This window comes from Ambystoma mexicanum, chromosome 5p (genome assembly GCF_040938575.1).
Source record: "Ambystoma mexicanum isolate Mex_15411 chromosome 5p, UKY_AmexF1_1, whole genome shotgun sequence".
Lineage (NCBI taxonomy): Eukaryota > Metazoa > Chordata > Amphibia > Caudata > Ambystomatidae > Ambystoma > Ambystoma mexicanum.
The window spans coordinates 460,723,061-460,749,996 of NC_090930.1; the positions used below are offsets into that span (position 1 = coordinate 460,723,061).

The 26,936-nt window shown below is 42.3% G+C and overlaps 1 protein-coding gene across 1 annotated transcript in view; it reads left to right on the plus strand.

Moving 5' to 3' along the window:
• LOC138481019 (sodium- and chloride-dependent neutral and basic amino acid transporter B(0+)-like) overlaps positions 1-26,936 on the plus strand; it is a 753,261-nt gene that overhangs the window by 54,706 nt on the left and 671,619 nt on the right. The window lies entirely within an intron of this gene.

The following is a 26,936-nucleotide window of genomic DNA, read 5'->3' on the forward strand; positions in this document are numbered from 1 at the left end:
GAATTTGGAAGCATGTCCATGACCTTCCCAAGTCCTTCTTTCATTGCAAATTGCAAAGTAATTCCAGACACATGTCCTAAACTGTTCCCTCCACAATGAATTACAATTATATCTGGATGTTGCTCTGTCTCCAAAGTAGCACAGAGAGGTAACAAGTCCAATCACTTCATTCCACGTACTCCATGCCAGTGTACTTCCACATGTGGGAATCCAAGATCTACAGCTACTCCACAGGTTTCTGCATGCACCTTCAACCAATGTATCCATGAGTCTCCCAAAATCCAAACAATCTGTTTTCTGAAACACACAGCCATAGCTATCTGTTCTTCTCTCAGCAAAAAGAGTATCTGAGAAACTCTCTCCTGGCACAACACGCCCACTAAACTTTCCTGACCAATCCCTTTCAGTGCTCATTCTCATTTGCATGACTTCTGAACCCAAAAATCCCTGGATGTAACACCCGATGTCCGCAAACTACCGCCATGTCCGCAGACATATCGTAACATGAACAGCCCTTCTACCATTTCCAGTTCACTCTCTGTGCCATTGCCTCATTGGATGTAGCAAAGAAGTCACATGACCATCCACCAATCACATCCAAGACCTCTACATCTAACTGCATCATCATAGATCAGCACTGCAAATGTACTGTGAATCTCTCTGAGTACAAGTGTCATATCATTGGCAAGCACCATCTACAAGAATACTGTACAAGTCTCCAAGATTTCTACTTGCAGCTCCATGCATATCCATATGCATGAACATAAACTACAGGTATGCATATTTTCTGTACAGTACAAGAACACATTTTCTAACTGACTTTTAGCTTGTATAATCTGTAAAATGAATCTACTGTCTTTTTTCAATCTCCTAAAATCAACTGTCACTTACAAATCTTCATTCAATTTAATTTCTTTATACACACACACACTCAAATCATGTTAAACTAACATGTTTGAAATGAAATATATAGACTACGTATAGTCAAACAAAATTGCATGCACACTCTATGTTCAAATCTCAAACAATAATACTTGTACAATTACATCTTTTTATTTCTTTATTTATTTAATTACTTACATTTATATAGGACAAGCAGCCCATGACATTGAGGCACTATTACCTGGAAGAGCTTAGTTACAGGAATAATGGTATTCAATGGTACATTATGAATTTCACAAGACATAGTAAAGATATTTTGTTTGCTACAGTTAGTCATTGCAATACAATTTGTTCATTAAGAACTTATCATATGTATTCAACTGGTGCGATGTATTTTATGTAAATAAGATAGTTTTAATGGTTTTGAGGAAGGCGCTGAGGATTTCAATTAAAATAATCAATATCTAAATTAAAAACAGTGCTATATACAAACAAAATTACTAATTTGTTTCTTTTACAATTGCAGTGAAGACCATTCTCCTGAAAAGAAGCAACCGAATTTAAAGTACAAAGAACAACTAAGAAGTAACCTGTTCATTTTAGAAAAAAAGTAAGTAGAATATCACCATGATATTTGTATTATTACTCAAACACACTGTAAGGTTAATTCATGCTATTTCTGTGCCTAAAAATAGAGATTCTGTACCATTCTGTCCAAAAATCCCCATGTCATAAACAGCGATTTACAGCCAGAATGGCCCAGAAATTCCTATTTTTGGACACACAAATTACCCAACTCAACCACTAGAATTTTGATGTTATAGAACAAACAACTGTTTTAATTGTATAGCATTAGATATACTATTTTTACTTCTCCACACCATTAGCTTACTTTCTTCTGTCATCTGAACCCCTGTTTAGTAACACATTAATTCAAGAATACCCATCCCTACTAGTTGTAGTTCCAATGCACAATCACACACCATTACATACATCTTTATCATCTTACTCAAACACTCATGCACACAGCACACATACATTGCAGAACACCCCAACCCGTACCTTCTTTATTTTTTTCAACAGACCCTAAAGAATGCCTACCAAAAATCAAGTCCATAGAAAGCAGCACAGAAGTAGAGCAAATGAAAATAAGTGTCCAACATAAGCATCCATCTCTAGCACAATTTGTAAAAAGAAGTTGAAACAAAACAGCTAATACAGTCATTTAGTGAAACAAAAGAAGTTGCAAGTACAAAAACTTTGCCTCCTCTATCAAAATGTAAACCAAACCAAAAAACAATTAGCAGAAAATCAGCTATCACTACAGATAAAACAGCTTCTTTAAATCTTGATATAGTTCAAAGTAAGCATACCAAGAAAAGTATTTTAGCCAAAATGTTCTGTCACAAAGTCCTTCAAAATCATATAAAAACAGGTGAGAAACCAGGTTCAACGCTTAAAAACATTGATAGACAGTGCAATTCTTCTCAAAAGAAAGTTATATATTTTAGTGTTAAACAAAATGAAACCACTAACAAAACTAATAACTAAATTACAAAAAAGATTTCTCAATAAACGAAATGTCAACAGAAAGAACTTATTAAGTATCTGCGGAGGTGAATGGAGTCACACTACGAGCACAGAACCATACTTTAATGAAGAAGCGTACAAACAAAAGCAAACAAATACAATTGCCATACATAGCAGTGGTCGAGGTTATGAAAAAGTTAATAATACCATAATGGAACAAGAAGTACTCCTTACAAAAATATGTCCTGAAAACTTAGAATTACCCCTCCATTCAACTGAATCAGAACGTCTAGTGTACAAATGGCCATGCACGTCAATGTGTAACATTCCCAAACAATTTTTCAAGTCTTTACGCCAATTCCTCAATCAATATGTGAAAAGCAAAGACAAAATCAAAATTAAACTACTGCAAAATATGGATACCTGTCCAGTACGCAAGTACACAGGACTACAAGGACATTCATTGAACTGCATTACAGGACCTACTTGCAAAACCACCTTCCATGATATCAAAAGGATATCAATACATCATTCAACTATAAGAAATCTAGTTTATAAACTGTACTATGCTAAAAGTCCTGCTTTAGTACTAGCCAATTTAAATAACTTTCTTCTACATGGTACAGCAAAAGACCGACTGGAAGAAATTGACTATATCCAGAAAATATTTTGGAAGTGAAACCCACTTACAGAATGAAATAGCTGTAAACCAAATTAGTAACAATTCTACACATGGCAACCTTTCACTACGCACATACAAAAAAAGAAATACTAAAATTTAAAAGTACATCAGCTGAAGTACCAAACCATGTGCGTGTATGTTGCCGCAGAACTTTTTATAAAAGTAACACAAAAACTGTGGACCTATCATACAAAATAGAAGACAATGAAGATTCTAAATGGTTTGAATTAGCTCTCTACCTTATAGCAGAAAACAAATACGAAATAACTGACCGCGTAATACTTTGTAGTTACTGCACTACAAAACCTGACAACAACCAAACTCCTTCACGTGCTATCACAAATAATTTCGAATTATATCCACTACGAAAACCCCTTCAACAACTTAATTTATATGAGAGCATCATAATTCAAACAGTGCTCCCATTTCAAGCAATAATACGCCTTCAACCAAAAACTGCAAAAATACCTCCCTCTGAATTAGTGAAAGGTATTCGTGGAAAAGTAGTGTATTTACCATTAGATCTAAAAGAAAATGTGCACACTCTAGGAGTGCAACGTCCAATGCAACAATCTTTAATTATTTTGGTAAATGGAGTACCTACAAAAGACAAAAAAATTTGGCAACAGCTGGTATATTTACATAAAGTTAGAGAAGCCTTGCCATATCTTAAAGCGAATAATGAATATTACAAAGAAATTAATATTGAAGAAAACTTGAAGGATACAACTGAAATAATTCCAGAGACACAAGAAGGCGTGTTATTCTGAACAGTTTGGAGTTTGGCTATATTCTTGGCAGTGGTACCAATGAATAGGGCATTACAGTAGTCAAGTCTCGAACCAATGATGGCTCTAGCGATGGTGAGACAGTTTTGTTGGGAAAGGAATGGTCGGGTCGCATTGATGAGTTTGGAGTAGTAGGCGGATGTGGAGGTTATGGCATTGACCTGTTTGTTCATGGACATGTCAGGTTCAAGGTACACTCCAAGGGTTTTGATGGACTGGGAAACAGTGATGGGGATACTGTCTATGACGAAGGAGGAGTATTGTTTGTTCAGTTTATTTAGGGTGGAAGGTGAGCCAACCAGCAGGAGCTCCGTTTTGTCACTATTAAGGCAGAGCCAGTTTTCTGCCATCCAAGTTTGAATTGTTGAGTAGATTGCGTTTAAGGTATTTTGGTCAGATGCGTAGTCACCTGAGAGGGGGATAAGTACCTGGGTGTCATCCGCATAGTTAGTATACGAGATGCCCATGGAGTCAAGGATTTTGAACAGGGGCCTCGTAAAGAGGTTGTAGAGGGTGGGGGCCGTGCAGGAGCCTTGCGGGACGCCACACTTGATGGTGCTGGGGTCGGCAGAAGAGGAGTCTGAGAAGACCTTCATAGATATGTCTTTTAAGAATGATTCTATCCATTTGCAGGCATTGTCTGAGAAGTTAGCTATTGAGGATAGATGCTGGCAGAGAGTTTTGTGGTTGACTAAGTCAAATGCTGCCGACAGGTCGAGGAGCAAGAGGAGTGCAGGCTTTTTTGGACATTTATTGGACACATACTACCCAAACAGGAGTATCACTTTGGAAACCATGTGTCTATACCACATAGCCCAAAACTACACATACTAAAATAATATAAAACCTGATGAAAAAAACGGTAAATACAGAGTGACAAACTGTGAAGGCAGCTTAGTAAAACTCACCAAACCAAATTTAATTAATCATATCAAATTGTCATTAAAGACTCCTCAACATAAAGAGGTATATTACATGTCCCTGCTACAACTCTTTAAACCATGGAGAAAAGAAGAAGAAATACTAGATAACTATGACTCATATGAAGACGCATTCAAAGCAAATGAAAGCACTATAACTGATGTAAACTTTACACAGTACAAAACAATGTTGCACAATGAACAGCAACACGAAGAAGAACTCCAGGCCCAACTAGATAAGGACACTCCTGACAGTAGTCAACCTTCTGTAACAGGAAGCCAAGAACCACTGGGAGAGCCACTAATAGCAAATGAGGCAGACTTAGCCATGATAGAAGTAGAAAACACAATGTGTCAGTATGAAGATAAAGAAGACTTAACTATACTACAATCAAAACTAAACAATGAGCAATGTAGCATTTTTCAAGAAGTAACAAAAGAAATTGCACATGGTGTACAACATGAAAACAAAGAATGCACCTGCCAAAATTACAAACCTATACTATTGTACGTCAGTGGTGAAGCTGGTTCTGGCAAAACATTCCTAATCAAAATCATCAGTAAGTTCCTTCAACAATTGACAAACAACAAACTGTCAGCTGTCGTCACTGCCCCACAGGTTTAGCTGCCTACAACATAGGTGGTGTCACTTTACACCGATTACTACTACTGCCAGTAGAATACCAAAACAAATTAGACTATTACAAACTTTATACAGAAGCTGCAATGGAACTACGCAGAGTATTGAAACAAATGAAAATGCTTCTAATAGATGAAGTGAGCATGGTGTCCAAACTAATGTTGGCTTTGATTCACCTCAGATTACAAGAAGTACTCAAAACAAACTATGAAGAGCTCTTTGCAGGAAAACACATTATTGTTTTCGGAGATCTCCTTCAATTGACACCAGTAAAAGGTGAACCTATTTTTAAAACATTAGGACACAAACTCTGCCGTAAAACTGTTGGCAGCATTGGAAATGTCAATCTTTGGCAACATTTCCAACAAAGAGAATTAACAGAAAATATGCGGCAATCTGCAGATCTCATTTATGCCAACATCTTAAAAAGTATCAGAGTTGGTATACTTTCTAAAGAAGCAGAAGCAAGATTGAAAACCCGGCACATTTGTGCACTTTATGGTGATAATGCATGTGCTACAGATGTTTTGGAACAATTAGCCCACAAAAATGTCAATTGTATGGCCTTAATGCCAACTCTTGCAAGCTGTTTCAAATTCAATGAAATAATGTTAAGTAAAGAAATGCAACCAATAATGGAAATTAGCGCCACAGACAAACTAGATGTACATGGTATGACACTACCCATGTGTGACCAAGCCACAACAAGACTAAATAGTTTAGAAAAATCAATCTCAAACACAGCAGGCTTGGAAAATATATTAAAATTATCCTTAAATTGCAGAGTAATGCTTAAACGCAACCTTGACGTGGACCAAGGACTAGTTAATGGAGCACTGGGTACAGTTGTTGCTTACGTACACTTGACGGTCTATTTCTAATCAACTTTGATGCAAGTAAAGTAAACGCTGATATTCCTTGCATTTTAGAATACAATAGACATCGCTCAGTATACACCCCCCATCTAAACACATATTCTGTACCAAAAAAAGTAAAACGTTTTAAAAGAAAACTAAATCAAACAGAAATGCAACAAGATGTCACTGCAAATCCTCCAAAGAGAGTAAAAGAACCTAAAACTTCATCAAGTACCACTAACATAAAAGAACCCATTAGGGAAAGTAAACCAGGTAATTCATCAAAGAAGGAAGACAAACTAAAAAAAAATCAATCAGATACAGAACTACCTGGTCCATTTAAACTCTCAAATATAGTTGGAGTAAGTTGCTATGCAAATGTAACAATGAATATTCTATTTCGATTGCCACCAATTGTTGACAACATTTACTTACACAGTACAGACCAATTGTGTTTGCAAATGTTAGTACTTCACAGAAATGTAACAAACAATCCTGATAACACGTATAGTGTTTATGGAATAAGACAACAATTGGACTACTGTGCTGGAATGGTTAAATTCACTATAAACTCACAGGAAGATCCACAAGAATGTCTAATGTACTTACTACAAGTACTGGAAAATAAAAAATATACCTATAAATGAAATCTTCCAGATTTCATACTTGAGGAAACATACATGCACTCTCTGCAACAATGTGACAGAAGAAAAATTCCCCAATGAACACTTCATATATATATCAATAACTAATTGTGAATCCATGCCATTTCAGCAACTTGTACAAAATGCAAACCAGGGTAGATTATGTACTACCTGCAATTCGGATAATCGCTCCACGTTAGTAATACAAACACATAGCAAATACGTAATACTAATGCTTCTATGTTACAATGCAGATGGCACCAAAAACAACTGCAAGCTGACTGGATTCACACATGGTCAAATATCACTTGGTAAGAAAACCTTCACAACAATAGGTATAATCTACCACGCAGGAGCCACAACCAATTCAGGGCACTACACTGCATATATAAAAAAGAAATGTGGATAGTTTGAATGTAATGATAGTACGATTACTCTAAAGCAGAGATTGCCAGCAAATCTTACAAACGCTTATTTAATGTTCTTAAAACCAAATTTGATAACTAAACTGTACTTAAACCTTAAGTAAACTTATAGTAAAAAAATATAAACGGTTAGAATATTCCAAAAGCTACCTAACTGCCCAAAGATTCTACAACAACTAATCAGATAAATGAATACCACTAAATTAGAGCAAAAAATAGACAGAATACGCCAATTGGTATCTAACTGTTCCAAAATTTAACAATATCCAAACAGATAAATCAATACCACTAAAATATATAAAAAAATAGACAGTTAGAATACACCTACTGGTATCTAACTGCTCCAAAATTTTACAATATCCAAACAAATAAATAATATGTTACTGCTCCAAAAAACTGCAACAAGCCAATGTATAAAGCATTAGCCAGAAACAACAAGTGAACACTGAAAACAAACAAAGAAACTGTAGCATAACAGAAAAAGTGTTTTTTTTTAATCCAACATGGATTCTTTTTTCTCCCACAGACCCAATGATTTTAGCAACAAACACAGAAACTGAGCAAATTGCACAGTACTCTGGTTTGTAATCTACTAAATATGAGGGTCCAAAAAAATAATTGTTGATTATACAATGTAATAAGTCATTACAAACTACTAATACTAACATGCTATTTTCTTTTATCACAGAAATGAACAACACATACATGTACTCCAGTTACTAAACCAAACAGTATGTATATTACAATAAGCACAACCATCGCAGCATATCACACCCATAGTGGCTTATAATTATGTTCCTTATAAATTTGTTATTGACTCAAAGTTATAAGCAACTATGAGTGTGATATGCTGCGGTGGTTGTGGCCAGGACATAGAGTCTCGGGTGCATGGCCGTTTGGCCATGCACCCGAGACTCTATGCCCTGGCCATGACCACCGCAGCATATCACACCCATAGAGTCAAACATTTCAACTATGGCCTATGAAAACTTTAAATGTCCGTGGACATTATGAGTGTTCTTAAAAAACTTTCAACTTGGCAACGAACAATACGGACAGCGTCCTCAGAACACCCCCATTTTATTTATTTATTTATTTTCGAACATTTCAGGACACCACAAGTGTTCTTAGAACACATTCAACTTGCAAGAGAACAATACGGACAACGTCCTCAGAACACCCCCATTTGTTTATTTGCAAACATTTCAGGACACCGCGAGTGTTCTTAGAACACATTCAACTTGCCAGCGAACAATACGGACAGCGTCTTCAGGACACCACCTACGAACATTTCAGGACACCGTGAGTGTTCTTAGAACACTTTCAACTTGACAACGAACAATACGGACAGTGTCCTCAGGACACCCCCATTTTGTTTATTTGCGAACATTTCAGGACACCGCAAGTGTTCTTAGAACACATTCAACTTGCCATCGAACAATACGGACAGCGTCCTCAGGACACTCCCCTTTTGTTTATTTACGAACATTTCAGAACAGCGCGAGTGTTCTTAGAACACATTCAACTTCCCATCGAACAATACGGATAGTGTCCTAAGGACACCCCCATTTTGTTTATTTGTGAACATTTCAGGACACTGCGAGTGTTCTTAGAACACATTAAACTTGCCATCGAACAATATGGACAGCGTCCTCAGGACACCCCCATTTTGTTTATTTACGAACATTTCAGGACACCAGGAGTGTTCTTAGAAAACATTCAACTTGCCAGAGAACAATACGGACAGCGTGCTCAGGACACCCCCATTTTGTTTATTTATGAACATTTCAGAACACCGTGAGTGTTCTTAGAACACATTCAACTTCCCTTCGAACAATACGGATAGCGTCTTAAGGACACCCCCATTTTGTTTATTTGCGAACATTTCAGGACACTGCGAGTGTTCTTAGAACACATTAAACTTGCCATCGAACAATACAGACAGCGTCCTAAGGACACCCCCATTTTGTGTATTTACGAACATTTCAGGACACCACGAGTGTTCTTAGAACACATTCAACGTGCCAGAGAACAATACGGACAGCGTCCTCAGGACACCCCCATTTTGTTTATCTATGAGCATTTCAGAACACCGTGAGTGTTCTTAGAACACATTCAACTTCCCATCGAACAATACGGACAGCGTCCTCAGGATACCCCCATTTTGTTTATTTACGAACATTTCAGGACACCACGAGTGTTCTTAGAACACATTTAACTTGCCAGAGAACAATACGGACAGCGTCTTCAGGACACCCTCTACGAACATTTCAGGACACCGCTAGTGTTCTTAGAACACTTTAAACTTGACAACGAACAATACGGACAGCGTCCTCAGAACACCCCCATTTTGTTTATTTACGAACATTTCAGTACATCACAAGTGTTCTTAGAACACATTGAACTTACCAGAGAACAATACGGACAGCGTCCTCAGGACACCCTCATTTTGTTTATTTACGAACATTTCAGGACACTGCGAGTGTTCTTAGAACAGTTTCAGCTTGCTTGTGAACAAAATGGACACATATTGCGTCCTCAGAACACCCCCCCATTTAGTTTATTTAGAACATTTCAGAACAGCCGTGTTGTCCGCAGACAAATCGAACACAACAAGAGCGTCTACCACATAAAAAAACACAACATTTAACGTCCGCGAATCCAAGATGGCGGGTGCTACCGAAAATCTGACGCGCTTCACGCTCCACGCCGTCCAATCAGCGAATGCGTCGCATGTCCACGGACATCACACAAGCCGATTGGCCAATCAGGACACTGTCCGCGGAGCGAACAGGGAAGTGTGCCCGCGGACCGAACACAGATATCACTAATTTTTTATGACCTACTTTTTGGTCATTTTAAAAAAACAACTGGATGGATTTTCACTAAATCTGCAAAAGCACGCTTTCAGGACCAAGCCGCTACTCCTGGTCCAAATTTGGTGAAAATCCGTCCAGCGGTTTGGGCTGTAGGCGTGAGCAAAAAATGTTCCCCATTCAGTTTATGGGAAAAAAAGTTTTGGGACCCCCCCCTATAACTTTGCCCCCCCTGGACGAATCCTCACCAAACTTTGCAAAAAATCCAGAGTGGGCCATATAATTTTTTTGCAAAGTTTGGTGTGGATTTGTCCAGGGGGAGTGAAGTTATAAGCCTGTAATAATTCACGGGAAAAATACCACCTAGAATACTGACAGGTTATCCCAAAGACTCACCGATACTTTCTTTCCTCTCCTTGTGGATGACACCTTCCAAAAGGAGGATGAATACGCGTGCTTCCAACAGGGGGGATGAATATGAACGCCTCCCCGAAACCCCTTCTCACCACTAGAAAACTAGAGAGGAGAAGAGTTCTCAGGGAAACCCTCTGGGGAAGAAAACCCTGTGTCGACGGCTGCGGGATAGCTGTCTTCAATGCAGCGAAGGTTCAGGTGATGTCCGGTGAAAGGCGGTCTTGAAAGAGAAAGAAGATGGTAAGTATTCTACAGGTAAGTGAGAGATAGATATTGTACAGAGGTCTTTATTCAGATTACCCTTATGAAGGATTATGAGGCGTGTCAAGTTGAAACCCGGAGACTTCTGAGAGACCCCTAGGGTAGCATGGAAATAGTGAGATTAGCACTAGGAAGAAGACTGAAATGAGTCGAACTTGGATCAAGGAGGGATCTTTACCTTGAATGAGGTAAGGGCGGAGCTTGAAGGTATTTCCGCAATGTTGTGTTTGGAACGAGCTGGTGCGTAAACCGTATTGTGTATGCCTGGATATGTAAGAATGGGAGAAGGATGTTAAGTACGGATTACGATCCGAAGGTGGGAGGACCAGTAAGTCACTGTAACTGATCTCGGAGACCCCTGATTGTAGCTTATCGAGGTCCGGAAAGGAACCGGTGAGCGGTCTGGAGTGTGCAAGCGTTGGAGTTCTTGAAGTCGGGAAAGGGAGGCGTGGTATGGTAGGCACTAAAGTCAGGAAAGACGAAGGACAGTTTTAGATATAGTAAAGTTCAGTGGCATGAAAGACGTATTAGAAGGATCCTAGATATGAAGTCATGTAGCGTTGTTAGAAAGGAGTAGCAACGCACCCGTGCGTTGTTCACAGGAACTGATAAACCTTCTCTCGAGTAGGAGGACGGCACTTCTTGGATACTGAGTTGTGTATTGTCTAGACCCGCATCATTAGTTGCAGCGGCCATCTTGAAAGTAAAAATGGCCGAAACTCGTCGTCCCCGGGACCATCGATGCCACAAAGACCAACGCCTTCGAAGAGGCGTGACAAAGCCACCCAAAAAGTGCTCTTCCTATGGAAACAGCAACTTAACCATAGCTACACAGCCACTACCGTGGCTGTGTAATATATATATATATATATATATATATATATATATATATATATATATATATATATATATATATATATATATATTACATGGGCTGTGTAGTTATGGTTAAGTTGATAAACCCATAGGAAGACCACTTTTTCGCCAGTTTATAACTTTGCTCCCCCTGGAGCAATCCTCACCAAATTTTGCAAACAAAGTATATGGCCCACTCTGAATCTTTTCGGCAAGTCTGGTGAGGTTTCGTATGGGGGGAGTTATAGGGGGTCCCCAAAATATTTTTTTTCCATAGACTGAATGGGCAAAATATTTGCACACGCTACAGCCTCAACGGCTGGACGGATTTTCAAATTTGCGGGAGGCACAGCAGCTTGGTTCCAAAAGTTTGGTGGAAATCCGACCAGTACTTTTGTTGCAAAGAACTGAAATGTACGTCTCAAAAAATGTGTGATACCTGGATATGCTTTGCGGACCCATTTAACTGTTCGCTCCTCCAACAGAAATCTCATTGGCTTGGAGTATGCTGTGATGTTGGCGTACTTTGGATGTGGCCATTGGTTGGCCAGATGGAAGTGTAGTGTGCGTCAACATTTTTTGGGAAACGCTGACATGGTGTTCTGGAGGACAGTGTGGCACCGAAAGGGACTGAGCAATAGAATGTAAGGCATGTGGTGGTGAGAAGAAGGAATGGAAAGGGTGGAGGAGAGAGAAGTGGTCCATCTGAGATATATGATTATTAGGTGGATGAAGAGGGTGGTGTGCCTGCAGTCTCCGTGCATACTGTGCCAATTCACCGGTCCCTGCACAGGCGGCAACCATGTGTGCTCAATGCAGGCAGCCTTTGTTACGCACGATACCTCATGCCACAACCTTTTACCGTGCTGACTGTTGGCAGCTGATTTGCAGAAGGGGAGGGCATTGGAAAACATATATTACGCCATGTGGTGGTGGGAAGAAGGGATGGAAAGGGTGGGGGAGTGAGAAGTAATTCATCTGAGATATGTTAATAGGTGGACAAAGACGTTGTGCTTCCAGTATTCATGCGTACAGGGCCAATCCACGGGTGTCTGCACAGGCCACTACCAGGTGTGCTGAATGCAGGCAGGCTTCGGTATGCAGGACAGCTGGTGCGGAGACCTCTTTCCGTGGTGACTGGTGGGAGCTCAATTGCAGAAGGGCAGTGCATTGCACATGACATGCACATTGTAAAATAGCATGTACTCCGGCGTGTTGCATGGGTAAGGCCATAGCTCATTCGATGTACGGATGGAGGCTTGGCACCAACCACTATGTGTCGTAGTTGCAATTAGGTTTGACATTGTTGCCTTCTCTGTGTGTCATTCATCAGCATTGCATACATTGTTGATTCCATGGGTGTGGTGCTTGATAGCACACCCTACAGTGTTCATTCCAGTGAACATTTCTGCTGTGTGTGCACTGAGTGCAGTGTTGGAGTACTGTCAGTATAGAAGAGGGTAGGGTTGAAGTGCATCTTCTATGTGCAAGGTTAGTGCCGTGTGTGAAGTGGGTGCAATATTTAAATAGTCTGTGCATAGAAGTAGATAGGGGTGAACTGCATATTTCATAGAATTGCGTAGTGTCCATTGCGCTCAGTTCTGACTACTGTACTGCACTATCAGGTTTTGCTTTTGTGTACTGCATAGAGTACGCCATGTGGTGGTGGGAAGATGGGATGGAAAGGGTGGGGGAGTGAGAAGTGGTTAATCTGAGATAAGTCAATAGGTGGACAAAGATGTTGATGTGCCTGCAGTATCTGTGCATACAGTGCCAATTTGTGGGTCTCTGCACAGGTGACTATCATGTGTGCTGAATGCAGGCAGGCTGCGTTACGGCACAATAGCTGGTGCAGAGACTTCTTTCCATGGTGAACGGTGGGAGCTCAATTGCAGAAGGGGAGTGCATTGCACATGACTTGCACATTGCAAGATAGCGTGTACTCCGGTTTGTTGCATGTGGTAAACCTGTAGCCCATTCGATGCTCGGATGGAGGCCTTGCACGGACAACTATGTGCTGTGGGTGCAATTAGGTTTCACATTGTTGCCTTCTGTGTGTGGTTCATCAGCATTGCATACATTGTTGCCCATGGGTGTGGTGCTTGTTAGAACACCCTACAGTGTTTACTCCATGGCTACAACTAATGGAGTGAACAGTTTGTCAGTGTGTGCACTGCGTGCTGTGTTGGAATACTCTTAGTATAGAAGCGGGTAGGGATGAAATGCATCTTCTATGTGCATGGATACTGCAGTGTGTGAAGTGGGTGCAATACTCAAATAGTGTGTGCAGAGAAGTGGATAGGGGTGAACTGCATATTTCATAGGATTGTGTAGTGTCCATTGCGTGGGGTGCTGACTACTATACGGCAGTGTGAGGTATTGCTTTTGTGTACTGAATAGAGTGCTGGGAGCAGGGCCACTGTTGCAGACATTTTCTTGGTTTGGTTGGCAGTAACACCATACTGTGTGAATGAAACTGAGCATGGGTGCCGGAGGCTGTCAAATGTTAGTAGATTCTGCTAACTGTTCCATGTTTCCATGCATAACTGTATTAAGGTGCAGAGGTTGGGTAGCAGTGGCGGTGACTGTGGTACTTGTGTAAATGTGGCACTTGAGCACATGTTTTCATGCATGGCTGCATTATGTTGCAGAGGTTGTGGGCAAGGCCTAAACTATTGGGTGCATGGCCAAAGGCCATAGGCCATGCACCCAACAGTCTAGGCCTTTGCCACACGCACCACAGCAATGCAGTTTAGACTGCATCTGTCAGAGGGTGCTCAACTTTACGGAATGGGTGTAAAGCACATTGTACTCTTCATAGAGCACCAGAAGTGCGCTGGCATGCATATATTGTTGCTTCCATGGGTGCGGTCATTGTTAGAACATCCTATGGATTTCGGTGTATGGCTAGAGATTGTGCAAAAGTCCTGCGTGCAGTGTTGGAACACTGTCACTATAGAAGAAGGTAGGCTTGAAGTGAATGTTCTATGTGCTTGGATATTCTGGTTTGTGTAGCTTCCTGGAAGTAGGCCCAATGTTGTGAAGATTGTGTGGTCTGGTTGACAGTGACACAATACTTTGTGAATGGAAGTGGGTAGGGGTGGAGGAGGCAGTGGTATGTTTGTGGACTCTGCTAACTGTTACATGGTTCAATGCATCACTGTCTTATGCTACTGGAGTTGGACAGAAGTGCCGCAGGCTATGTTACATTTGTGGATTGTCGTTTCTGGCCACATGTTTGCATGCATGGCTCCATTATGTTGTGCTGGGTGTGGGCAAGCAGTAGACTCTTGTTTGCATGGTCAAAGGTGTGCTGTGTGTTGCTCTGGATGATTTTGGATGCTGACATGGATTTTTTTCCAGACCTTTGTACTGAAGGTGCTTTCGAAGCACACGCAATGTGTACTCGGAGTGTTCAACGGTAAATATGGAGTGCTGTACAGAAATTATAGTGTTGGCTGCAGAGCTCTGGGCTGTGATTGCTGCATGCATGCATGATTATTTCACAGTACTCAAAGAGGGAGTGCTGGAAGAAGAACAGTGGAGAGGGGACCAGGACTGTCATTGCTTCACGGTGGTGTAGCCCTCGCTGTGGCTGGGAAAGCGCACGTGCCACATCTTGCCATTCTCAGCATGGTGGGCATGCAAAATGAAACTGTGAGGATTATGGAAACAGGTGTCAAGGGTGTGGTACACAGGAAGGGGCGGTACTACTTTTTCCCAATACTCTCTGTGTAATGAGGTTGATAGAGATAGAGATACACACAGTGCTGGTTGTGGCTGATACATTTGCACAAGATCTGCACAGGTATGCCGTGGAAAGAGGCGCTGCTGCTATTTTTGGGTTGGAAGAAGTCGACGCGTTGTGGGCCACTCTCTATGCATGCAGTTTTGTCGGGATGGTTCATCTTTGCAGATATGTTACCTCTATCGTTGATGGTCAAGTTGTCATGGTGCATTATGGAGATCTACATTTGGATTATATGGCATGTGGACGGTTGCTCCGTCACCTGAAGAAGTTGATGAATGCAGTGATGCAGTTTTTCCCACTGCCCAGGTCGTTTTCTCAACCATTCCACCAAGAGGAGTATGGGACCATGCAGGTGTAATTTGTCCCCAGCCAGAGCTCAGAAGGTGTCTTATAAACAGAAGCATGTCTGCATTCATGTGCACTGATGGACTGTTCTCCACCCACTATGAAAACATGAAGTTGCAAAATATACAATGCTTCCATGCAAATAGCATTTCTTTGAACGCCATTCGCAATGTCACTTTCTTTTACACTATGCAAGAAGCGTTGGCAATAAATCGGTAAAAGGAGAAAGAAACAGAAACTCATACAAAGAGAAAAAACCAAAACGGTTGTTTGCAAACACTTAAAAAACATAACAAAATAAAAAACAAAAAAAAGTCCAAAACATTTAAGAGGGACGACTAACAACCCAATCCCCTACCCTGTTTCACACTCCCCAGGCCCTCCACCCCCTTGCACAATCACTCCGCCGATTTCATTGCAGTTTCAGGATTCCCCGTTCCACATATGGCCATTTGCAGGATGGGAGCCATGGAAATGGGACTGTGGAGGCTACGACATTGTGCAATAAGGTTTGTGGTTGTGGTGTGTATGTAAAAACTGTGCCATTTTGTCTCTTTGCACAAAGAAGTGTAGAAGGCTATGGTGGAAGTGTGCAGGATAAGGGCCAGGCATCCTGTTTGTATGCATGCACTGTATGTACTTGTGTGTAGTTGGTAACATGCATTCAGTGCTGCTTTTGCGCAATCATTTTTGAAAAGTTTGTAGTAAGTGGGGTACTGCAGAAAAAAAAACCCTGTAAAGTGTACAAGGTAAGTGGCAGGCATCCTGTTGGTATGAATGCAATGTGTCTATGGTATCATATGATGTGAAATTGTATGATATGCCATTTATAATGCGCCTATACACAAGTTTGGGAAGGCGCGATGAGGCAAGGGAGGGGGAACAGAGGGGAGACAGAGACAACGAACCTACTAGGCCAGGTGTCACTGTGATGGCCCAAGTGCATGGGTAGGGGGAGGGGATAGTGCAGTACATGGGGAGAGGATCAAATGACAATAAGAAAAAATACGTCCCGATTGTGCCCAGTGCAAGGATAAGTGCAGACATCAGGTGGTGGTGTAACTGTTTGCGATACAGAAAACAGTCCACAAGTGTGGGGTTTGCCAGAAAGGCAGTGCAGGGGTGCTACTTGGAGGGTGAGGTGGCCTGGGACCGACATCAGAGTGTGGCCAGGTAACCAGTGGAGAATCAGTTGCAGCCAGGAAGCCAGCCGGGGAGCAGAGGAGAAAAGCAGACACAAAGAGAAAGGCTTTGTGGTGCTTCCCGAACCAGCGATGGGTCGCCTCAAGTTTTAAGGAGACTGTTGCAGAGAGAAGCCCCAGACAAAGAAAGAGATCTACCACCAACTCGCTGCTTGGAGAAGCGACTGATCCTGAGGGAGGCAGTAGAGGGAAGAGCTCGAGCAGGGAGATATTTATTAAGTGAGAGTTGAAGGTATTGAGGTCCCAGGGCACATAAGGCCTTGTGCATAAGGCAGAGGGTTTACACCTTATTCATCGCAGCCATTGGGAGCTATTGTGAACATTTAAGTCCAGGAGAGTTACAATCCCTGGGCTTGAGGCCAAGGACAAGTCGCACAGTCCTCTTCTGTATGAGTTGCAGAGGGCAGAGAGTAGAAGAGGGCAGATTTAAAAAGAGGCTGTTGCAATAGTCCAGAATAGAGAGAACCACAGCTGTGTAGATAGTGACCTTTTGGGAACCTGCTTTAGGTTGGTAAGATACACTCAGTGCTGGTTTTGGTGCCTTATTTTTACGATTTATATAGGGGATGGGTTAGTGGGGAAAACAATCTGTAGCATTGTCGGAAGGAAAGAAGAGAGTTTCTGTATCAATATTACAAACTATGATATGGCTAAATGACAACGTTGCAAGCACATACCATTGAAGTGCCACTTGATGGTAGGGGATGGAAGAAAATACAGTATGCTTTTCAAGAACGTAATGGACGCTCAGTGGCAGATACCGTGCGCAGAGGCACTTATACCAGAGTTGTAAACATACTGCATAAAAAGTATTCATACCTCTACTTTGTGGTGATGGGCAATGTTCCCTCTAATTATTTTTCTCTATGTGCGGAATTGGTTGGCTGTCTTGCACACATTATTTTCCATGGGTGCAACTGACTAATGAGGTAAGGCACTTTGTGAGCATGCAAAGTTAGTGAGCTACTGGACCTCATTACGGGTCTGGCAGTAGCTGTGCCTGTAACAAAGGCACGGCTGCTGCCGGATTTGTGATTTTACCGGCACCCACGAATGGGCAATTACCGGGTCATGCCGAGGTTGGCGGTCCCGGTAATTTCCCATTCGCGGGAGCCGGCAATAAGGGACTCCCCATTCCTATTCGGCCCTATATGGCTGAATGGGAATGGGGAGCTTGGATGCACCGGCACCATTCATAACAGTGCCGGTGCATCCACGAGTTGTGCTCGCGGGTGCCAAACTGCCCACCAGGTCGGCAGAGCAGGACCCACGAGCACATCTCGTAGTATGGCGGTACGGTACCAACGGTGCCGGTAGCAATACCAGCGCCGTTGTTGCCTTACCGCCATATTTGTAATGAGGCCCACTGTATAGTATTGTATTGTTTATTTATTTATAAAGCGCACCTGGCTGTTAAGCAACTGGGCACTTGCAAAGAATAAAATCTTAAGTTACAGGTACATAAATAAGTTACATTTCTTATGTTGCAGGATCATATATCAAGCATTTCTTGTGTTACACTGTCGGATGACTTACATGTGGGATGTGTTACAGTTTCAAGTATTTTACAGTAAATGTACAGAGTACTTAGTGCAGTTGAGACATTTTAGCAGTCGTTGGATTTAAGCCAGAGTTTGACGTTAGCTTTGAACACATGGAAGGAAGGGATGGCTCTGAGTGCATCTGGGATAGAGTTCCAGAGATGAGCTGCTAGGACTGGGAAGCTGGATCCGCCAGTTCTTTTCAGTTTAAAGTTGGGGATTTTGATCCTGTTTGAGAGGGCCTTTCTGATGGGTCGTTCAGAGGTGTGCTTTGTGAATTTTTCTGTGAGGTATGCAGGTGCTTTGTAGTTCAGACAATTGTGTGTAATGTTCAGAGTTTTGAATTTGATACGGTCATTGATGGCAAGCCAGTTGATGGCTCTTCTATGGACAGATATGTGTTGTTGCCCTTTGGGAATTACTAGGGCTGTTCTAAGGGCATTATTTTGCAAGGTTTGGAGTTTGTTGATGTTATGTTTACAGGTACCTAGGTACAGTGCATTGCAGTAGTCTAGTTTGGAGAGGATGAGGGCTCGCGCTATGGTGGTACAGCTATCTGTGAATAGGTATGGTTTGCAGGCGTGGATGAGTTTGCAGGTGTAACTGGTTGCTGAGGCTGTAGCATTTACTTGCTTGTCGAGGGTGAGAGCTGAGTCTAAGTAGAATCCTAAGGTTTTAACTTCCTTGGCTAACTTGATTTTGATGCCATCAATCGTGATGGAATTGTACATATGGGGTAATTAGTTCAGTTTACTGGTAGACCCGATGATTAAGAGCTCGGTCTTGTAATCTTTAAGGCATAGGCCATGTGTGGCCATCCAGGTTTGGATGATTTGGTAGATTTTATTTATGAGGTTGGTGTCCTTTTCATAATCACCCTGGATTGGGATAAGAATCTGGGTGTCATCGGCGTAGTTGGTATATGAGACCCCTAGTTTGTCCAATATATCAAAGAGAGGCTTTGAAAAATATTGTACAAAGTGGGGGAAACACATGACCCTTGAGGGACTCCACAGGTGATGGGGACTGGATCCGCTGCTGATGAAGGTGGGAAGACTCTTATGGTTCTCTGGTCCAAGAATGAATTTATCCACGCTGTGGCTTGTGTGGAGAAGTTGGCCACTGATTTGAGGTGATTACAGAGTACCTTGTGGTCTACCAGGCCGAAGGCAGCTGATAGGTCTAGGAGTAGGAGAATAGAGATGTCTCCTCTCTCTTTGTGCTCGTCTAGTTGGTTTTTAAGATCAAGGAGAGCCGTTTTGGTTCTGTGTCTCGGTCTAAATCCTGATAGTCTTGTCCCTAGTAGATTGTTGATCTCCAGATAAGATTGGATCTGTAGATATGCAGCTTTATCTAAGATTTTGAGGAGGAACGGGACAGTTTTTATGGGCCTATAGTTCATTGGGACATTGGGGTCCAGGTTTACTTTTTTTAGGAGAGGTAATATCCAGGCATCTTTAAGTTTGGTTGGCACAGAGCATGATTTGAATGATGAGTTGATAAATGATGTGACGAAGGGGGCTAGTTCATGTGCAGCCTCTTTAATAATTGGGGCTGGACAGGTGTCGCCAAGGCATCGAGACGGTTTCAAAGACATGATGATGTTCTTAGTTTCCACAATAGAGATGGATCTAAAGCTAAATTGGTTAGGGGGTTTAGTTTGGTTGGCGGCAAGTTCCTGGAGGATGGTTTCTTGTGTGGAGAGGGCAATGTTGTGGAGGGAGGATTTTTTGGCTAATATTTTGTCTTGTAACATTGTGATTTTGTTGCATAGGGCATTTTGAATGTTTGTGCACCAGGCACAAGAGTGTATGGGTGCAATTTGGGATTCTAATTCTCTCAAGATGGAGAAGATTTCCCTGGTATTCGAATTCGCTTTTTTGATTCTGTCATTAAAGGTCTCTTTTTTTGCCTGAATGATTTGTTTTTTGTAGCTGTTAGTAAGGGCAGTGAGGAGGTTTTTGTTATGGGGAGAAGGGTTTTTTTCCAGCAGGCTTCTGCGTGTCGTTTCTCTTTGCGTAGGGCTTTTAGAGTGGGAGTGAACCAGGTGTTAAGATGGGCAATGGGTTTAGATTTGGTGAGTTTCAGCGGCGCAATGGCGTCAATCGCCGAGTAGATGGTGTTATTGTACAGGTCAGCTAGATCATTAGGGTTAGAGATCAGGCTGGAGTGATTAGTGATAGGTTGGATCAGGGGGAGAAGATTCGAGAGTGTGATATTTGTTTTTGCAGAGGGTGAGGGCAGGAGGAGGTTTAGTAGATTTAGGTTGGGGAAGGTCTGAAATGGTCAGTGAAATGAGATAGTGATCAGTCCATATGCAAGGTTCAATTGCCGTTATGAGGGAAACGCAGTTCATATCTGCGACCCAGTCCAATGTACGGCCTTTAGAGTGCATGGGGCCATTATTCTGAATAGTGAGGCCTGCTTCCACAATAGTGTTGGCTATGGTGGAGGCATTAGAGTCTTTTGGGTCCTTATAGCCTAAGTTAAAATCGCCTAATAGAAAGATTTGTGTTCCCGGTTTGGCATTAGTGTTTAGGAGGGTGGTTAAGTCTTCTTCAAAGGTGCCTAGTGGACCGGGGGGTCTGTAGATAAGGTGTACCGTGATAGTACGTGAGGCGGAGATTTCTATTTTTAGGGAGAGTAGTTCCGCTGATGGCATAGTGATGCTGTCTATTTCTTTAATGGTGAGGTTGGCTCTGCAGATAAGAACTATGCCTCCTCCTTTGGAGGTTTCCCCTATCTTTTCTGAAGATGGTAAAGTTTGGGTGTATGGCTATCATAAGGGCGGGGCCGGCAGCTTTGTGTAGCCATGTTTCAGTAACTGCTAGGAAATCAAGTTGGTTACAGGTGATGATGTCAGCAATTTCAGAGACATGGGCTATTAGAGATCTAGCGTTGATGAGACTTCCCTTGAGGTTTTGTGTTATTTTAGTATTATTGCTAATTTGGACCTTGTTGGGCAAAGTTTCAGAGGATTTGTTTCGCCTGGCGTGTATGGGCTCCTTCTTAGGGAGGCTGAGAAGTGAGTGTGCACTTGGTGGGTTGGGAAGTATAGTGCCTAGTCTAAGGTTCCTTAGTCCAGTAGGACAAGCCTGATTCTGTTGGGTCTGGGTAAAGGGAGCAGGTTGATTGGGTGGTCTAGTGCCTAATCTAGAGTTCCTTCGTCTGGAAGGACAAGCCTGATTCAGTTGGGTCTGGGTAAAGGGAGCAGGCTATTTGGGTAGTCTAGTGCCTAGTCTAGAGTTCCTTAGTCCTGTAGGAAAGCCTGATTCAGTTGAGTCTGAGTAAAGGGGTCAGACTTTTGGAGTGGTAGCAGTGTGTACATCTTTCTGGTTGGTTCCCTTTCTGTAGGCAGACTGTGGTGGGGGGCTACCATGATGGCTAAGGCAGAAAGTGTCGAGAGTATAGCTAAGTAGCATATAGGTGTGTCAGACATGGGAGATGTCATAACAGTGTTTGTTGGTAGGTTGGCCAGTAGTGGCCTGGTGCCTAGTAGTAGTATGATTTAAGTGTGCAGAGTGCAGATGGGTTCACCTAGGAGCGAAATTCACAATATGAACTAAAATGCATGACTTAGGGCCTCATTACACGGACGGCGGTAAGGGTTAACAGTCACCGTTAATGGTACTGGTGACCACTGTTCCCTCCAAGCTGTGCGCATGTGCGCTTGTCCAACTTGCTTCTGGGTGCCGCTCAGAAGATTTTTAGCAGCGCACACAGACAATTCTCACCTAACTAAAAAGATTTAATAAGGTACAAGCACAGCAATTATCTGACATTTGCTTTCTCTTAAAATGACTAACTAATCTTAATATTCTGCTATAGCTCATTTGCATTACCCTACTATGTAAGCATGACCTTAAAAACCTACAAACCCCAACAGAATACACCCACAAGAGGTTAAATCCTAATATGAAAAGTTGGCTCCATGAACAGCAGAATCTAACCAAGACTTGCCTGGACACATTAACCAAATAATGTTCCCTCCCAACCCATGACTCCGACACTTGGCTCTACCATACTTTTACCTTATGACTCTAACTTGTGCCCCAGAACACATTTAGATATCAAACTGGACTCTTCCTCTTTTGGCTCTACCAAAGGTTGCCAGACTTGTACCGACATCCACTTTGTTGTAATACGAATAACGTTCAAGTACCGGAATTTCTGTTGCTCATGGTGCCTCACCAAAAGTGTCACCCATTCTATGTAAACCAACTATCAGCCAAAAATGGGTTACTGACTTCGAGTAAGCAGTCTACTTGGATGTGTAGCCTCCTTCATTGCTTCTGCTTCTTTGTACATATGTCACGCAAGTATTTTTCAGTGGTCCCTTTGCAAGTTAACACATTATGAAACTCAAATAATAACTTGCCATCGAAGGATTTTGAGTAGACAGATGTTATGCTCAGAATCTCCTACTTTAACACTGCTACCAATACCCTATAGGTGAAGAGCAACATTCCAATATTATTTTCTTGGCCTGCAAGGGAAAATCGACTGTGCCTAGCATTACTCCTCTATAATATTAGGGCAATGTATATTCAGATAGTTGAATGATGTTCACAAAATCTGCATGCTTTCCAAGTGTTCAGAGTTCCATTGGGCATAGACCTTAACAAATGATTTGGTAACTTGCTGGTATTCAGACACAGCTTCACTGAGCACTTGTTTCATATTATAGGGTTGTAGGCGTGGCGTATGTTGCAAGAAACTTGTATGCACTGTAAAATAATTATGTATATGCCGATTGATGACATTTTCTTAAAATGCATATAATATCATAATGAGACATTACTTATGTTTTGCTTGCAACGTATTGTTGGTATGCATATATCGCAGTAAATGCGTACTGCTACAATCCCTCACTTTTTACAGTGCTCTGTCAACTAGCATTGGAGGCTAGCATAGAAGTCGGGGAATGCGGGAGTACAGGTGGAAGGGCAGGGGAGAACACTCCTTGGTGATGAACAAATCAACAAACTTAAAAAAACACGTAACACCTTTCAGCAGGACAGGGAAGGAAATATGTTGTTTGTTTGCTGAAGGGTAGGAAACTGCACCTTGTGCTTCTATCTATGCTCTGCTGCTGAAGCTTTTCTATATAGTCATGTGTTCTTCCATTTATTGACTCAGGTATCCCCCTGCAACTTATTTAAGTGATAATGAATTACAGAAGAGGGTTCCCTGGTTACAAAAGAAGGCACACAATCTGTTGTACTGATGAGCATTGCTGCTACTAAGTTAAAAGGCATATATATGGGATTTTCTCATTTTCCATTAATAACCTCAGTAAGGCACTTGTTCAATTTTGTCTTAGTTCTGGTGAGGAAGGAAGGGCACACCTATAGGCTGTATTATGAGCCCTGTCATTTCACAACCTATATCAGGGTTGCAAGCCAGGCTCTGATAGGATTGTGTTCCCTACTTGGATTCAAATGATTTTTCCGAGAGTTAAAAAGTTATTAGCTTTGCCATAAAGGATATTTCATGCTTATTAAAATATGTTCTTTCCTCTTAAAATTCCTCTCCAGATGAGGGAGCAATCTTATTAGAGTGGTTTCCTATGCCACTGTTCTGCTGGTAACTAACTTGAACACATATCAGTGCAGCTTCGTGGCTAGAAGCAGGGGGCGGTCTCCCATATGATCATTTCCCATTTTTTGTGGGCACATTTTCCTATTTTTAGGGAGTAAAAATAGATGGTGTATATGTCTCTTAGCTATAAAGCTTGTTTTGAGTATGTGTTGTCACAACTCACAGAGAAATGCAATGTTGATAGTAAGCAGAGCCCCATGAATTTTGACCATCATATTCTGAGGTATAGTTATTCTGATGCAATTATTATAACACATCCTTACACAAACTATGCATGTTAACCTGGTCCTTGGATTACTTAAAGTAGCACACAAACTCCCATTAGAATGTGTTCTGACACATTCCTTTTTGTTGCCATTATCCCATCTGAAAATATTGTATTCCGCCTGAATAGTTTGACAGCTGCATCAATTATGCAATGTGTTTTTTTTTAATACACAAGAGGGTCTTCACAGGAGTTATTTTTCTAGGTACTGAGGCAGATCTTGAAGTCTTGAACTAGTTGATGAGTGGTCTTTATAATAACACATAAAATATTTTTTAGCCTATTTGGTTGGAAAAACGTGTTGTAAGATGCAACTTTTACACAGATTTGTAAGGAATTGCAGTGGATGGGAAGCAGAAATTCCTTTCCAAACTATATTCAGAGACAGACTGATAATACTCGATGCGCAATGTCTGTTTGATGCGCCACACCTTTGAATGGTGCCCTGTGTACTCTGCACTGCTCCCTACTTGACCTGCCCGCACTTAATGCAAGCATAGTGCTCTAGCACAACTTAACCTACTCTGCCTCACTATTGATTGGTGCCCCATGTATGTTGCTTTGCTCTCTGCATGATTTGTCCACACTTGTTGCAAGCCTGGGACTTTTGCTTTGCCTATTGTACCTCTGCTGTGAACGTGCCCACTCAATCACTCAGTACTGCCTAGACTTCTGCATTGTTACAACTGCACCCTGTGTCCTATCTGAGACCCTTTTGGTCACCTGCCACTGCACCCTGTGACCTATTTGAGACCCCTTTGGTCACCTGCCACTGCACCCTGTGACCTATCTGACACCCTTTTGGTCACCTGTCACTGCATCCTGTGACCTATCTGAGACCCTTTGGTCGCCTACCACTGCATCCTGTGACTTATTTAGACCCTTGGTCGCTTGCCACCGCACCCTGTGACCTACCTGAGACCCTTCTGGTCGCTCGCCACTGCACCCTGTGACCTATCTGAGACCCTTTTGGTCACCTGCCACTGCATTCTCTGACTTATTTAGACCCTTTGGTCGCCTGCCACTGCATCTTGTGACTTATTTAGACCCTTTTGGTCGCCTGCCACTGCACCCTGTGACTTATTTAGACCCTTTGGTCGCTTGCCACTGCACCCTGTGACCTATCTGAGACCCTTCTGGTCGCTCACCACTGCACCCTGTGACCTATCTGAGACCCTTCTGGTCGCTCGCCATTGCATCCTGTTACTTATTCAGACCCTTTGGTCGCTTGCCTTGCACGTTGCTAACTACTCTAAGGGCCTCATTACACGGATGGCGAATAGCACCTTGGTCCATGCCGGTAAAATACCGGCACCGCCTTGGAGGAAAGCGGAATTACCGCCCTATTCCAAGGTTGGTGGGGCGGTAATTCCCCCTTCCCCCATTGCCCTTCCCCATTCCCATTTTTGCCCCATAGGGCATAATGGGAATGGGGAAGGTGCTAATTACGGCACCGCAAATTGCGGTACCGTAATTAGCTCCCTGGTCCCTTTGCGGGTTGGTTTTTAACGCCTGCAAAAAGCAGGCGTTAAAGTCTGCAACCCGCAAAGGGACCTCGTAGTAAGGTGGTAAGGGTTAACGGTCACCAGTACCATTAACGGTGACTGTTAACCCTTACCGCCGTCCGTGTAATGAGGCCCTAAGTCATGCATTTTAGTTCATATTGTGAATTTCGCTCCTAGGTGAACCCATCTGCACTCTGCACACTTAAATCATACTACTACTAGGCACCAGGCCACTACTGGCCAACCTACCAACAAACACTGTTATGACATCTCCCATGTCTGACACACCTATATGCTACTTAGCTATACTCTCGACACTTTCTGCCTTAGCCATCATGGTAGCCCCCCACCACAGTCTGCCTACAGAAAGGGAACCAACCAGAAAGATGTACACATTGCTACCACTCCAAAAGTCTGACCCCTTTACTCAGACTCAACTGAATCAGGCTTGTCCTACAGGACTAAGGAACTCTAGACTAGGCACTAGACTACCCAAATAGCCTGCTCCCTTTACCCAGACCCAACTGAATCAGGCTTGTCCTTCCAGACGAAGGAACTCTAGATTAGGCACTAGACCACCCAATCAACCTGCTCCCTTTACCCAGACCCAACAGAATCAGGCTTGTCCTACTGGACTAAGGAACCTTAGACTAGGCACTAGACTTCCCAAACCACCAAGTGCACACTCACTTCTCAGCCTCCCTAAGAAGGAGCCCATACACGCCAGGCGAAACAAATCCTCTGAAACTTTGCCCAACAAGGTCCAAATTAGCAATAATACTAAAATAACACAAAACCTCAAGGGAAGTCTCATCAACGCTAGATCTCTAATAGCCCATGTCTCTGAAATTGCTGACATCATCACCTGTAACCAACTTGATTTCCTAGCAGTTACTGAAACATGGCTACACAAAGCTGCCGGCCCCGCCCTTATGATAGCCATACACCCAAACTTTACCATCTTCAGAAAAGATAGGGGAAACCTCCAAAGGAGGAGGCATAGTTCTTATCT